We start from the raw sequence: 14,863 nt of genomic DNA on the forward strand, positions 1-14,863 counted from the left end.
AAAATAGTAAATAAAACAATATATAGAATTTTTTTTATGTCGTTCATGTTTGAGAAAACCTGTATGTGGATCCTATATTTGAAACACAAACAAACAAGTTTGAGTGGGTGTGTCTGTGTGTTTGTGGGAGTGCCTGCTTGTCTTTTTCCCTGCAGGTTGGCCTGAGAAACCCCTTTACCTGATTTCCCTTCAACTCACCTGCTGCTGATTACTCTGATTACTGCTGCTCACTCACTCCTGGACCAGCTCACCAGTATTTGCTGAGGGGCTGAGCATCTGCAGACACACACATGCCAGGAAAAGTATGATGTTTTTATACAGTGGTTGTTGTTTTTTGTCATTGTAGCATTGTTTTACTGGTTTTGTGTACTTTTTGTGAATTATTGTGAGTGATTTCCCTTTTTTACATTTTCAGATGCTTTCATTTGAATAGTATGACCCCAAAATCTATCTATAAGTTACAGTGGCAGTTCTACTGTAGGAAAAGTGGTTTTATTTTACTTTTTGTTAAAAATGTTTGAGAAAACCTGAATGTGTTAGTTATACTGGTGCTTTAATTTGATTTACAGTAGTTTATTTACTCAAACAAGATAAAATAACACATATAGGCATGAACATAGAACTGTCTAGTCCTACCTCTATCAAGCTGTACATAAACCACAGAAATTGAGTTTTCTTTTTTTTAAATGACCTTTGACTCTATGTAACAGCAAAATGTGAGTCAGCAGCAGCAGCAGCGCTACCCCAAAAACCAGGCGTTTGTGTGCTTCCAGCTCACCGCCCATTTGATGTTTTTAAACAATTTATATTTATTGTCGTATCAAAGCAGAGGCGTGCGGGTACCAAACGCGTGAGGTGCACCCTCGCCGCTACGGAGGCCCTCTCTCCGTCAGCTGCGCCGCATTCCTTATTCTATTTTATCTCACTTGGTTTTTTTTGACTAATGTCAGAAACAGCTAGCGGTAATAAAATGCTTGTTAGAGTTTGCGCCGTTGCCTCGCAGCGGCGGCTTTGATACTCTTGTCAGGCCATTTGCCAATGTTGCCTGATTACCTCGCCACCGAGTGCACGGGTATTGATTGGGAGTTAATAAAGCGAGGGCTCCGCTTACATTTCGCCCGCGCTTCCTTTTGTGAAAGGTGAGACTTCCTTTGATGTGGGGGAGACAAACATTGTCAGGCGACATAAACGCGCGTGTTGTAATGTCAGACTCATGAATTGAATGTGGAGTAAAGAAAAAACCACATGATTACCGTTAGCTGCAGGCAGTCATGTTATTTTGCCGTCTGTAATACAAACTTTATCTTTGCATGTAAAGAAGATAAAGGTGATTTGAAGAGCGATGAGAGGAGACTGTGATAAAGAACTGTACAGAAATTAATAGAGGAAGAAGAAGCTGTTTTTATGCCTTTATCCCTCCTCCTTTCTATACTGTCTGTCCCCATGGCAGTCAGTGCGGCGATTCCATTCCTTCCGAGCTTATTGTCTTTTTGTCTTTGTCCTCTCTTGCTTGCTCCCACCACTGTTTGTCCTGGCCCTTCCCCAGACACAGACACAGACTGCCTTCGGATGATTTTTCTGTCTCCGTACCTCTGGCTCTGTCTCGTATCTCCAGCCCCCTCTGAACTCCGCTGAGCCGCCAGTCGTGTCAAATCAAAAATAACATCTTTAAAAATTCAAGTCAACATCACCCTCCTACAAACAGCAAGGGCCTCCTTGTTGGCTATTCATGTATTCCGTTGTACATTGTATCATGGCGGCGATGCATTCGGAGCGTGCGGGAGCGTGGCATTGCAATTCCATCAGAATTTGATGTATTCATTCATCGGCACTAGTAAACTCTGTTTGTTTGCAGATAACTGGGATGTTTACCAGGGCCGGGGCAATAGGCGAGCAAGGCGGACACATGCAGATCGCTTTCTTATCTGAGGAGTGGTGGCCCCCGCACCTGCCGGCCATGTAACCCCTGCTTGGTCCCAAGTGGAATATGAGGTCTGAGAGAATGTTTTTCCCTGGTTTTCCCATCATCTTCCTGATGCTTTTCATGCTACGCAAACATCTTCTATCTGTCGTGTTGTGTGCTTGTGTTTCTGTTTTTCCGTGTTGAGACAAATACCATATGTGCCCGGACTAAAATATCACCCCCGTCCCCCGTCCCCCCCATTTCCTCTATCCCTTCCTCCACTTCCATCACATTCCTTCACAATATTTACATCATTGTTTAAGTGTAAATGACATGCCATCTTTTACCTCTTTCAAACTATTGTTCACTGCTGTTAATATGACATTTTGTGCTGATGTCAATAAAAAAACCCAGAAAAAAAACAATACTCCAATCATTGCAGATATTAACCCTTTCCAGGACACTGGATACTTAGAAATAAAACATTTAAATCCTAGAAAAACAACTTTATTTGTCACAAATGGAGCACATTTAAAAACAACTAAGGCTGACCTGTAACCCAGCAACATAAACGGTATAAAATCAATGAAAACATAAAGGTAAAACAGTAAAATAGTGACATAAGAAAATAGTAAAAAGGTAAACTGTAGATAGAAGTGTCCAGGGTGACTATTCTTATCCTGTAGTGAAGGCCAAAAAGGCCCGATCGCCTAATATGGTTCCTTGCCTCTTACCTCTCTGGTAAAATACTATATCATATCACAATATAGAACATTTTAGAACAGTGTTTCCCAATCCTGGTCCTCGGGAACAGCTGTCCTATACATGTTTTAGATGTTTCCCTGCAGCCAACACATCTGGATTGAGTTCATCACTTTCAAAGATTTTGAAGAAAATCTAATCGCTGATCAGTGAAATCCACGTGTTTCTAAGAATATAGTTCTCATATCCTGGTCACATGACAGTTGCCTTTACCAACTGGACCTTTTATGTCATATTTAGGGTTTTACAGATAGTATTGGACTGTACTGGGTTTGACTTGGTACTTGGACCAGCACTTAGCTCCTTGCCTTATTCTAATTTGTTTTATTCATTAGTGCTTGTACAGGCAGTATAATCTGGAACAATATCTATATTATCCTCTCACTCTTTCACTTCCTGTCGTCCCCCCCATGAATCTCTTCCCTGCACTGCTCTCTTCCTCTGGAAATGTCCCAACATCTCATCACGTCAAATTGCATTATGAACATCAAAACATTTCTGTTTACAACGGCGCAGTCGTGTCAATTAAATCTGATAAATTATTCAAACATTTATCTCCCCCCCCCCACCCCCACCATGCCTGGGGAATTTTTAATCAAGCTTCTTATTTGCTTTAAATTAGCACTGTCAAGTGTGCATTTGTGTAAAATCCCTCGTATCATTAAAGATTTATCAATTGGAAATCTGTTTGGGTTGATTTTTACTGTTAATTGGCAAGGAGCCGTGCTGTGGCTCTGCACACACTCGCAACAAGTGCCTCTGAGTTGGGTTGGAGTGCAGGGATCAGAGACCAGCATCCTTTTTGTTTTAGCTGCGTTAGGTAAATCTACATCTGCTGGAAATCAATTACACCCATTTTCTCCCTATTGTGATTTTTTTTGGCACTGTTCAAACCTGCCTCTCAACCCGTGTCACCTGGAACTGCCTCCAGGTACAACCCTCAAAGGATAAGCAGTGCAGATGATTCACAAAAGGTCGATTTGTTTCCTATTAAATGTCCATATCACCTTTTTACAGTGAGAGTGTTGAATATTTATCTTAAAAAAATCTTATTATAATTTGTTCATCATGTGTTTTGAACAAACCCTGCTAATTCAGACCCTAATCTTCTGTCCAATCGTTGACCTCCTGACCCTCAACGCACCTGCTCCCCATCAGACGTCAGCCACAGTGCAAGTCAACTCCACACAGGACGTTCTACGCAGGTATGTCTGCTTTTGTTTCCTCCCTGCATGACATCATGTTAATGTGTGGACGTCTTGTTGTTCGTTTGAACAAAGGAACTTTTTCTTTGAACTGATTTGACCTCTTGAATGAGTCTTTGTCAGTCTATTGCACGAGAGTCAACTGCTCTCTCGGTTTATTTGTGAAGAAATCCTTCCCACTTGTCTGTGGACAAGCTCCCAGTGACTTGGCATGGCTGCAAATTGAATCTTCCTCCCAGTGAAATTACTACCTTGACTGGCTGTTACAGACGTGTCAGCGCTGATGGCCCGCAGCTCCATCTTTTGCCTCTTCTCAGCCAAGGCTACCCACACATCTGTCTTGCTTTGCTGCATTTGCGGTGGAGTCTGGCTTGTACAAGTACACTTTTATAGCAGGCTGTAAAACATCCGATCAGTCCCTGTGTTTTTATGTTGCTTGATAACATTCCCCCGTAGCCTAAATGGAAGTCGGATGGTTACACTCGCGTGGTTCTCCGAGTCGAGCCTCCACTCGGCATATTACATACTTTACGTACCGATGTGAGAGAGAACTGGCGGTGAGTGCGCCGGGTAAGAGAGTCTGTACTCGACAACACTTTAAAGTCAGGGTTTGTTTGTTAGTCTCTTAAAATACAGCCCTGTTATCTACACTGGGTCTGTGCCTCATGGTCTAGTGTCACTTACACCTGCTATTACATTGTTTTGCTCCATATCAAATGTATAGAATCCCGGATTTATGAACATGCAGCATAGACTGAAAGTCATGTTATGACCTGATGCATGTTGTGTATTAAATCTATAGTCACTTTATTTGTAGATTTGTTTTGCAGTTGTAAGACTGTGGCTTCTGTTGACATACATAATACTATGTGGAATAAAAGCACACAAACTAAAATGCTCAATAAATAAATAACAGAACCACCGCACCAAAAACCAAACAACAAAATACAGAGATGATGTGCAATATTACTTGTTAAACAAAACTACTTTTTATATTGCTTTATTTTATATCTCAGGCTTGTAAACATCTGTCCAAAGAAGCACAAACCCACATGTGTGTTAAAGGTACATTCTTTTAATAGTTTTTCTGCTTTAACTGTCTGTCTGTCATGGAAAGTGGAAATAAAGTCAATATTTGTGTCTCTTATGCCACTAACTTATTTCTGATTAATTTGATCAAGGTTTTTTATTTATAGAACCACAACCACATAAATTATACGTTGTAAATAAAAATTGTACTTTTTTTTTTTTTTACATTAGACACTTAAAGCAACGATTAAATCAAATTGCTGTGAACAAAACTAAAGCTAATTCAGCCATAATAATCCAAGTAACATTTAAAAATTAATCAGCTGGTGTAATAGCACGGTAAACCAGGCCAGATGGCAACCACATGTCTGTCTCAGGCCTCTTAAAGGTTAGACTGAGGTCAAAGAGCAGATCTGTGGTCCTCACGCAGCCCCACTGTCCCTCTAAACATCACTCACTTTTTCCAGTCTCTTTTTTTTTTTAAACTCTCGTGTCATTTGCACACGTTTCCTTCTCTCGTCACATAAAAGTTAAAAATCCCTCAGCAACAGATTAGAGGAAATGGCAGCAGACCAAGTGTTTTACATTCTACTGTCCTCTTTACACGGGAGTCCGGGGGCCAAGTGCAGTTTCCAGTGTTTCTTTTTCTGAGGATTTTTGAAGTCATATCAGAGATGACATGTTTTGCGCAATGCTTTCAAACCGCGCTCTCTTTTGTAATGCAAAGTGCTGTGACTCTTGTCAATAAGTAGAAAGGCAGACGTATGCCCAATGAGTAGCCTGGAACTTCTGGTGGTGGGTGCAGAGTTTTGACTGCTGTGACGGATTGTAATGCTAACTACATGTGATGGGGGTTGTTTTAGGGCTTCACTGACTCCACTCCACCACACACTCGCATATGATTTACAAATAGACACACACCTGCACACACATCTTGCGGGTTCTCACGTCGAGTGCTCCGCTGCAACCCCCCCCCCCCCACTGCTGACACACACACACACACACTGCTCCAGGCCTCTCCGCAGCCCAAAGAACCTGCAGCACATCAGTCTACGCTGCATTTCATCCTCCTCCTCCTCCTCCTCCTCCTCCTGCTGCCTCCTGCCTCCTACTCCTCCTGCTCTGCTCCTCTAACCGTGGCCAGGTGTTTGCCCACAGCCACACAGCTCTTCATCTCCAGGCCGCCAGACCGGCGCTGATGTAATTGCTCTCTCTGCTGATCCATGAAAACAGAGAGAAAGGCGAGGGAGAAAAGGGAAGGGGGGGGAGAACAGTGGAGAAAGACAGGGAGAAAAGGGCCTGTATTATAAAGTCAGAGAAAGGCTGAGATTACGTGACGGCGAGGTGTGGGTGGCGAGTGCGGATGTGTCTGCGTGTGTGTGTGTGTGTGAGATATTTTTATAGAGGGTGGAGTGTGCAGCTGTGTGTGTACAGTATGTTTATGAGAAGGTCAGGGATAAGTTGGGTGAAATGTGTGGCCAAGATGTAATGATTTTTTTTTTCTGTGTGTGTGTGCAGACAACACACCTGGAAACACACACGCCGTCTCCCCCGTTAAAGACAGAGTATCTCCTCAGTGGGACCATGGCGTGCTTTTAGTGGTCGTGTTGTGAGGGCAATGTCAATTAATGTATTCATGATATTTATATATTTAAATATATTTATAAGGGGTTAAACCCACAGGGGGGGAGGTGGCTTTCCATTCTCCTAATGACATGCAAATGGGGTGTAATGTTTTGTTCTCTCTCAAGCTCATTCCGGAGAGTTCTGAGGTGTTATGGGAATTATACAGCCGCCTCAAATGTGCCTCAAATTGGTCGCAATATCAAGCGACGGCGAGGGCACAAATAAGTCCCACTGTTTGGCTGTTTAAAATTAAATGATTTTTAATTTTTTTTTTTTTTGTCTCTCGTGTCTCTCCAGCCAGCGAGTAACAGTCGCTTTAATCATCCCGCGTTACACGCAGTCAGTAATCAAGAACTACAAGGGTGTCAGGGCAACATATTTAACAAATTATTCACGAGTCTTTGGAGCGATCGTATATCACAGATAAGCTCCAAGGCTCAATATGATTCACTTCATCAAATTGATATAAATACACACACACACACACACACAAAAAACCCAAGTGATAACATTATTTAAATTTCCAGTCTGTTACTTATCTAATATTACACATGGGTATGTTGATTATCCTACAGCCGCCTAAATTGTCCAATTTTCTGCTCGGCAAAAAGAACTAATTTATCAAGCGTATCCTATTTGTTCCAGCATGAAACAAACAACAACATTAATTTAATGGCGCGAGTTTGCAACACTAAGCAGGGATCCCCCGGAGAACGAAAATGAAAGTGTTAGATTAGATTAATGTTTTCTCCCTATGTGGCTAACCTGCAGCACAGTGATGAGACGATACTGTATCAAATTAGAGAATCAGAGGGAGGAAGCCCCCCGCTGTTAAAGATCTAATTATTGCAAACACAATAAACAGCTTGATTGTTTCTAATGTCTGCTACTGTACCCTGCCCCCACATATCCTGCAGCTTCTCTGGAGTCTGCGAGCGTGTGAATCGTTTTATTTTGATTAAGAATCAATTTATTTATAGTTGCTTTCAGTTGTGTTTTTCCAGAAACTTCTTAGATATCTTTGATTTGACATTTCAGCACAGAAATGTACACTGGAAACATTTACAGATACCTGTTGAAGAAGAATAGTTTGACATTTTGCGAAAAATATAAATATTAGATCTCAGATTCATGTCCGAGCCCCACATCCAAAACTTCCCAGTTATGTTTACAACTTCATTCTATTACTATTTAGACGGCGCTTCTGTGAGGTGGACGTCGGCGCTCCACAGATGGCAGATTTCTGACTCAATTTCCACAAACGCGGGACGGAATCTGCGCTGATAAAGCGTTGGGAAAATATTTATCTTGCGAAAAATGGATTCCTGATATTAATTCACGGGTTCACTCTTGGAGTATGTGCCCCTGTGATTTAAGCCCGTCTCTTTTGTATGACCAACTGAAATTAATTAACGCCATCACTATCCTTGTGGTCCAGCTGGTTGGCTGGATCATCATTTACACTTTACTTTCTCTCCAAATCTCATCTTCTCCAGCAACGCTGACATTCGGAGAACTCTTGATTACCATAATTAGACAACTTTGATGGGAGATTTATAAAATCCTGACTCGTTACCATGTCTGTGAGTCAGTGGATTAAAAAAAAAAAAGAAGACATTAATAAGGACATATTCAACCAAAATATACACGTGTGTGTTTATGGTGGGCCTTCATAATGCACTGGATCACTTTTCTTATTTGATGCTTATGTGGAAACAAATGCTGGAGAGAGAGAGAGAGAGAGGGAGGGAGGCAGAAGGAAAAAAAGAGAGACTCTGGTATGCTTTTACTTCTCTATGAAGGAGGCTGCGGAGAGCTCTTGTAGTTTATTGATTTTCAGAACTGCTCTGCTCTCTCATTGTTATCCCAGTGTGCTGAGCACTGTTCATTGGACACATGCAGCACCTCAGGCTGTGATCCCTGTCTGAGAAACCCCAGCTCTCACAACAGGCCCCTTCTTACTGCACACAACCCAGCAGCCCATTCATACCCATTCATGCCTTCCTCTCAATAGCTTCCACTGCGAAAGTAGAAGGCAACCATGTGGGGAATAAGGGCATCAAGGCTCATTCTCATATCTTTGAAGTCTATTGTGTGTGTGTGTGCAGTGGAAGTTGGGGAATACACTCCTTTTTCTTTTTTTTTTTCCAGATGGGAGAATTAGACACAGATTCCACCACGCCATGTCAGAGTGGAGGGACGCCTCGAGCTTCGGAGGGAGGTGAAAGGTTCAGATCAACAAGGCAAACTGGTTTATTTCTTACTTTTCCCAGCCTGACATTGCTTATACTCGCCGCAGCTGTTGGGGAGGTTAGATTAGTTTGGACAAGCAGTCACTCTGGCATCCAGGATGTTTACTCCGAATGCATCATCACACGCCAACAGGAAAAAACAACTGCAACCACAGCATGCATCCATCCTCCCCTTTTCCCTCGGCGTCCACACGTTCTGGGGACTTTTGTTTCAGTCCGCTCGCTCAAAGTGAAGCCCAGTAAAATAATTTCCTGAGGACTTAAAGTCGTCTTTTTTAATTTTAGGAAAATAGATGATAAAGCACAACACCTATGTGTCCGGAACTATGATAATTTTTCTTTAACATACGGTCTATGATTTAAACTAGTCCACATGAGAGCCGCCATGAAGTGATGTCATGGCTGCTGCTCACCTTTAGCTCGGGTTTGTCTTTAATTATTGTCAGGCAGGAACCCACACACATGCATACACACACACACACAGCCCAGCTCATCAACTGGATAAATATTTGACCGCTGCTCCATAAATTGGCATTGGGGGAGGGTTTATTTTAACGACGCATTCTGTCCAAGCCAGACATCATGCGCGGAGCGACGAGCGGTGAATTGGCTCTCCGCAGGTGACCACCGCTCGTCTCGGCAAGAGGTAAATTAAAACTCACAAGTCTGTACGGGAAATGAGAGATTTCATACTCTTCCCGAATTTGTCTTATTTAATTACAACCTATGTCAAAGCCTAATCTTTGAGGCTTAGACGGGGCATCCAGTTAATCAAGAAATGGGCTTGGTTTGTGTGTCGTGGACGAACTGTTTCTGTCAGAGAGACACGGAGTTGTTGGACGGAGCTTTGTTTGTGTATCATTTTTGCTGGTGCCTGTAGGTAAAGATCTGAGCGACTTCAACCCAGGGGTTTCACTAACAGGACTCATGGGCATGTGCTGACATTGAGAAAAGCTCAGCGCAGACTATGAGGCATCACGCCCCAACAAATAAGGATCCCACTGTGATTTTAGCTAGTGTCGCTGTAGATTGGCTTACGGTTTATGCTAATAACAAAATCTGTGAAGGATCATCGAAATCCAAACAGGCTGACAGCTTTTGATTATCATTCCATGTTGGACAACAAGGGCAGCAAAGGACAAAGGAGACAAAACTTTACCCAGCAAAAGCTGCAAAGATATTAAATTCCTTCACTTATTAGACGGTGGGTGAGAAATGCATGCAATAACATCTGAAAATTATAATAGTGACAGTTTTATTCCAGCCTTAAGCTGCTACTCCTGATTCACAGTTGCAGTAATCACGGGTGTTTCTCGCCGAGTGTGCGCCTGAAGGTTCAGCTCTCATAAGCAGCTACAAGTCACCTCCGTCACGAACCGGTAACATTGCATCAATTGTCACAAAAACAGTCCAATAAGTCAATGTCTCGGTGAGCCCGAGTGGCACGCACGGCTTGTAATGTAAAGTCAGACGTCGTAACTCAACAGCTGCGGTGTCGCAACGTCGTCGTGTGTTTTGTTCTGCGAGTTGCGACGATAAAGAAGTGCAGAGGTGCTGACACGCATGCACGTGCATCCGTGTGTATTTACACCCATGCAGGTTTAAACCAGATTTCACCTTTCTCCGGTTTCCACGTATCATCACGACATCAGCATATGGCAAAGCAATGAGTCTGAATAATGGGTCAAACGCAGTTGCTGTCTCGGCGACTTTGGATGATGTCAATAAAGTTAAATGAATCGCAGATGGGCGTAGACGTTTTATTTCATACTCTTCCAGGTGCCGACAGGGGCCATCTTGATTTGTCTCTAAAGCTGTGATGCAGGCGCTGTCTTCACATGTGGAATTTGCATCGACTGACGCAATTTATTGTGATAACCTGACGAATAGGCTTTTGTTTTTAACGTCAGTATTAATCGTCAATCACTTTGTGTTCGCTCTTTTTTATTTTTTCATCCTTCCGCGGGGTACGAATTTATGAAGTCTGGTGCGTTTGTGTGAACATTTGTTCCTGATTATGTGAAGGGTTTTAATACAAACTTGGAGTCCAGATGTGCAGTTACGCAAGCTGAAGGTCAGTCATTATTCAACTCCTGGTCTTCCTGCTCCTTGATGAATCCTGTTTGTTTGCATTGAAACACAGTAACATGCCTCCTGCTGACCAGAAAAAAAGATTCTTATTTAATGAGTTCATCAATTGAGGCTGTCCACTCCTAATACAGACGGAACAACTCAAACTGCCAAACAAAGTCTGCCTCCTTTTGACAGAAGGGCCAATAAAAGGATGGATGTTTTGATCAGAGAGCCTCAAACACTCTTTTTACTGGGAGAAGAAAATCTCACTATAATACTATACATTCTGTGAGGTTATCAGGGTTCAGCTGGCGTCACAGTCATCTTCAGAAAACCTGACTTATTAATTTCTATTCATTCTACGTGGACGTGTGAGTCAAATCTTTGAAGATTTGATCAGGTACAGGTACCTTGACTCTTTCGCCTGGCCATTAAATTTGACGCCGAGGCCAACGTAGGCCAAATTTAGCATTTGCATTCGGATTGCAGTCCGCTAAGAAATAAGCTCATTATAGATAATTACAGATTCTCTGTCCTGCAGCCATATTTTTTTCTCTTCTCAGATCAGTTTCTGCCAAAGTTTTACTCGAACAAAAAAAGAAATGGCAGTTTGTAAGAAGCTCATGATAAGAAAGCATTATTACTGTGAATAATAAAATTCCCTTTATTCCTCAGTTCGATGTGAAGCTGAATACTGCTATCACATCTGTACCGTTAAAGGACATGTGTAGATAAGGTCGGATCACAAGGAACATTATTGATTGTTGAGTTACAACCCCGGGACGTTAAGGGTGCTTTCATACTTGGCTTGTTGTTCGGAAACCTAAGGCGTTTTCCCCCTAGATCGGTTCCAGTGAACACAGCATTCGCTAGGCTGAGAACGCCTAGAGAAGGTGGTCTCAACAATTTCACAATTCACCCACAAACCAAGCTACATAACCAGCTTAACCTGATGTTTTCTCTGCGTAGTGTAGCTGCTCGCTGCACTGCTATATCAACATCCAGAGAACGGCAATAAATGCTACTGTCCAAACTAAGTCAAACTAAGTTCAATTGCAAAATTGTAACATATTACTCCCTGAATCGGAAACAAAATAAAGGTATGAAAGGACCCTAAAATACTTAGGATTAAGATCTCTGCCCATAGCCTTTCTCGCACTAGAATTAGCACGTATACCCAGGATTTTCAAACTTGGGGGAACCCAAACTTAGGTTCCGTGTTTAAAGTCAATAGCAAGTCAACAATTTTAAATGCGCTCATAAAATTAAGATGGAGTTAACAGTTGGAGAAAAAAGTTAAACCATTCAGTGTTGAAATTACCCATTTACTTGTGTTCGGAGGCCGATTTAAAAACTTGCATTGTAGAATCATTTGACCCAGGATTTGAATGTCAATTAAACACATTGATATTCCTCTTTTAGACTCTTGGTTGCTTTGCAGCTGATGATGGAGGACTGATCATCCCACTTTAAGTATACATAGTAGTACATGATAGTAAAATGGCCTGCAATTGGTCAAAGGCTTTTTCCCTCTTGCCACATTTTCCCACGGCTTTAAACAGAACATAGAGAAGGTGCACTCACATGATTTAAGTTATCCCGAAAGGTTGTTATGTAATTATACTTAAATAAAACCAGACATATTAGCCTACACCAGCTTTTATACAGCTGAAGCCAGGCCTGGTTGTCTTCCCCCTCTACAGCTACAAATCAATCTCCCCAAAGTGTCAAACTATTGCTTTAAAAACAATTATCTTTCAATATGCATTACTGACAAACAAGAGAGACTTGCAGGGTCTACTGGCCTACTGCAGTATGGGAGACAGGATGTGACACGGGAGCTTTCAGTGTCTTTGAGATTTGTGCACCAGGGAAGGCGCAGAGAAGGGTGTTTGTTTGGGGTGTGCGACGGAGGATTAGTCTTGTCGGCAGCGTGTAACCCTGACTGTGTCGCTACTCCTCTTCGCCACTACACACTCCAGCAATCAGGCAGGCTGCCAAACAAACAGATGAAGTCAACAGAGAGATGTTTCCTTGTGTCTTCTGAGATGTGACGGCAACAGATGCAACACTGACACCGACGCTTGACACAGTGTGACAGCCCTCTGTGTCTACACCGCCGGCTTCCACTTTGACTTATCCTGGAGGAGGAGGGAGGGAGTTGGGGAATGACACTATGCACATGATCACACACAAGATAATGTTTGTCAGCAGCAACAGCGCTGTCACCGTGTAAGAGAGACAAAGACAGACAACCGGGGGTTGATTTCACGGCGCAGTCATGTTGCGTGTGCAGTCCTCGGATGATTTCCATATGTGGGGAGGACCTCGCAGTCACTTTTCAAAGTGAGACTTTGATTTGGTCTCTGCTTGATTCAATCTCCGAGGTGAACCGTGGCCATTACACACCGCAAGGTCAAAATCCCATTACTTAAATGCAATTTCATCCGTGATTTTTCTTTTTTTTTCTTTTTTACAGGCCCCCATCCCTCAAATATATCTCCACGTTGCCACCCAGATAGGCAAAGTGAAAGCACTGCATGCTGGTTAACGGAGTTCTTGGCTTTGAGCAGCTGTAGGGAATGGAGTGAGGGGGAATCTGTATTCAAGTAATTACAGTCTGAGGGGGCTCAGAGGTCCTCTGTGATTACACATCAGCCCTGTAATGGATTCAACACTTATAGACGGAGCGAGAGAACTGCGTTCCTTACCCTCCCGTTGCAAAAGCAGGGGACTGGCGGGTGGGAGCAGGCAAGGTGGGGCGGGGTGGGTAGGTATATCTGCAAGATGGATTACGTGGGGTTTGCCGAGTTCAACATTGACACAGATTCATCGTAAATCATTATGCCGGGGACCCGGAGTGATTTCTGCATTAGGAGCAGAAAATAGAGTTCAGCCAGTCAATGAGGGAGGGCATATTTCACATCAATCACCGCCACACTCTCATGTTACCCAGGCTTAAATCTCACTTATACTGTTACCAATAGAGTTCAATGCCTATGATGGCAATCAGCAAGACAGTCCACTAACAATACCCCACTGACTACACAGGCGACTCGGCATGAGGCCTCGCTGCCATTTATTTAAAGTGAATTATCTCTGAATTGAAATGGAGAAAAAGTAAAAGGATGGAGGCACCAAGGAGGCTGTGAGAGGATAGTTCTGTTGTGTGTACTTTTCACTTTTCAGTTGACTTCTTGCAGCAGATTTATTCGGATTTGTCATGAGGTCAATTGAAACAGGGCCTGAGATTGTACGACTTACTTTCCTATTGTTCGGGATAACACTTATACTACATCAACATTGACAGATTTGTCAAAAGGATGTCAATCTTATTTGTTTGCTTCCACTTAAAATTGCAAAAAGGCACACAAAAAACATGACGACACAAGATGGCCGCATCTGTGAAGCAAGTACATATTAATGCTAATTTTATGGAAATGATATAATATATAATTATCGCTAGTATATTTATTCTCAGACAATAAATGTTACACACTGGACCTTTAAATTAATAATTTTAGGCAGCAAATGCACATATTTCCCCCCCCCCCACTATATAGCCTACACATTTCAATGTTTATCCCCACTTGTTTAACTGTTTAACTTTAATATAAGGTTATGATGAGTTATGTATGTCTGTTTTTGTTATTTAAGTTTTTTGTTGTTTTTTTTCACTTCCTTGACCGCTCCCCTCCTGACCAGCCCCCCAGGTCACATGGTTCAAATTCTGTGATTGCAATAATTTGCCATGACAACTGAGCAAACTTTGACTTTGAAAACATTTAAAAACTTTGGAAAAAGTCCCAAAGTAGCACTTGGATAATTCCTACTCATTTAAACACATTTTTGAATGTAAATGTTCTCATTTTTATTTCATTTAACTTCTTAAAAACGACTTTATTTGCGTTCTTGGTTACCTTGTATTTGTGTGGACACATGTTAAGGGAGGGCTTTGCTGGAGCTGAGCAGGGAGAGGAGCTGAGTGGCTCCACTGGCTGCTGGAATCCGGA

The 14,863-nt window shown here is 42.4% G+C and overlaps 1 long non-coding RNA gene across 2 annotated transcripts; it reads left to right on the top strand.

Moving 5' to 3' along the window:
• The first annotated feature begins 34 nt into the window (after positions 1-34).
• LOC131456963 (uncharacterized) lies at positions 35-9,085 on the top strand. Of its 2 annotated transcripts, XR_009239961.1 has the most exons (5): positions 35-302; positions 1,856-1,992; positions 3,597-3,639; positions 3,764-3,870; positions 8,677-9,085. It is a non-coding gene; the product is annotated as an uncharacterized LOC131456963 (long non-coding RNA). The 2 variants fall into 2 exon arrangements; XR_009239960.1 differs by lacking the exon at positions 3,597-3,639 and having other exon boundaries at positions 3,824-3,870.
• The last annotated feature ends 5,778 nt before the right edge of the window (positions 9,086-14,863 follow it).

This window comes from Solea solea, chromosome 3 (assembly GCF_958295425.1).
Source record: "Solea solea chromosome 3, fSolSol10.1, whole genome shotgun sequence".
NCBI classification, from domain to species: domain Eukaryota; kingdom Metazoa; phylum Chordata; class Actinopteri; order Pleuronectiformes; family Soleidae; genus Solea; species Solea solea.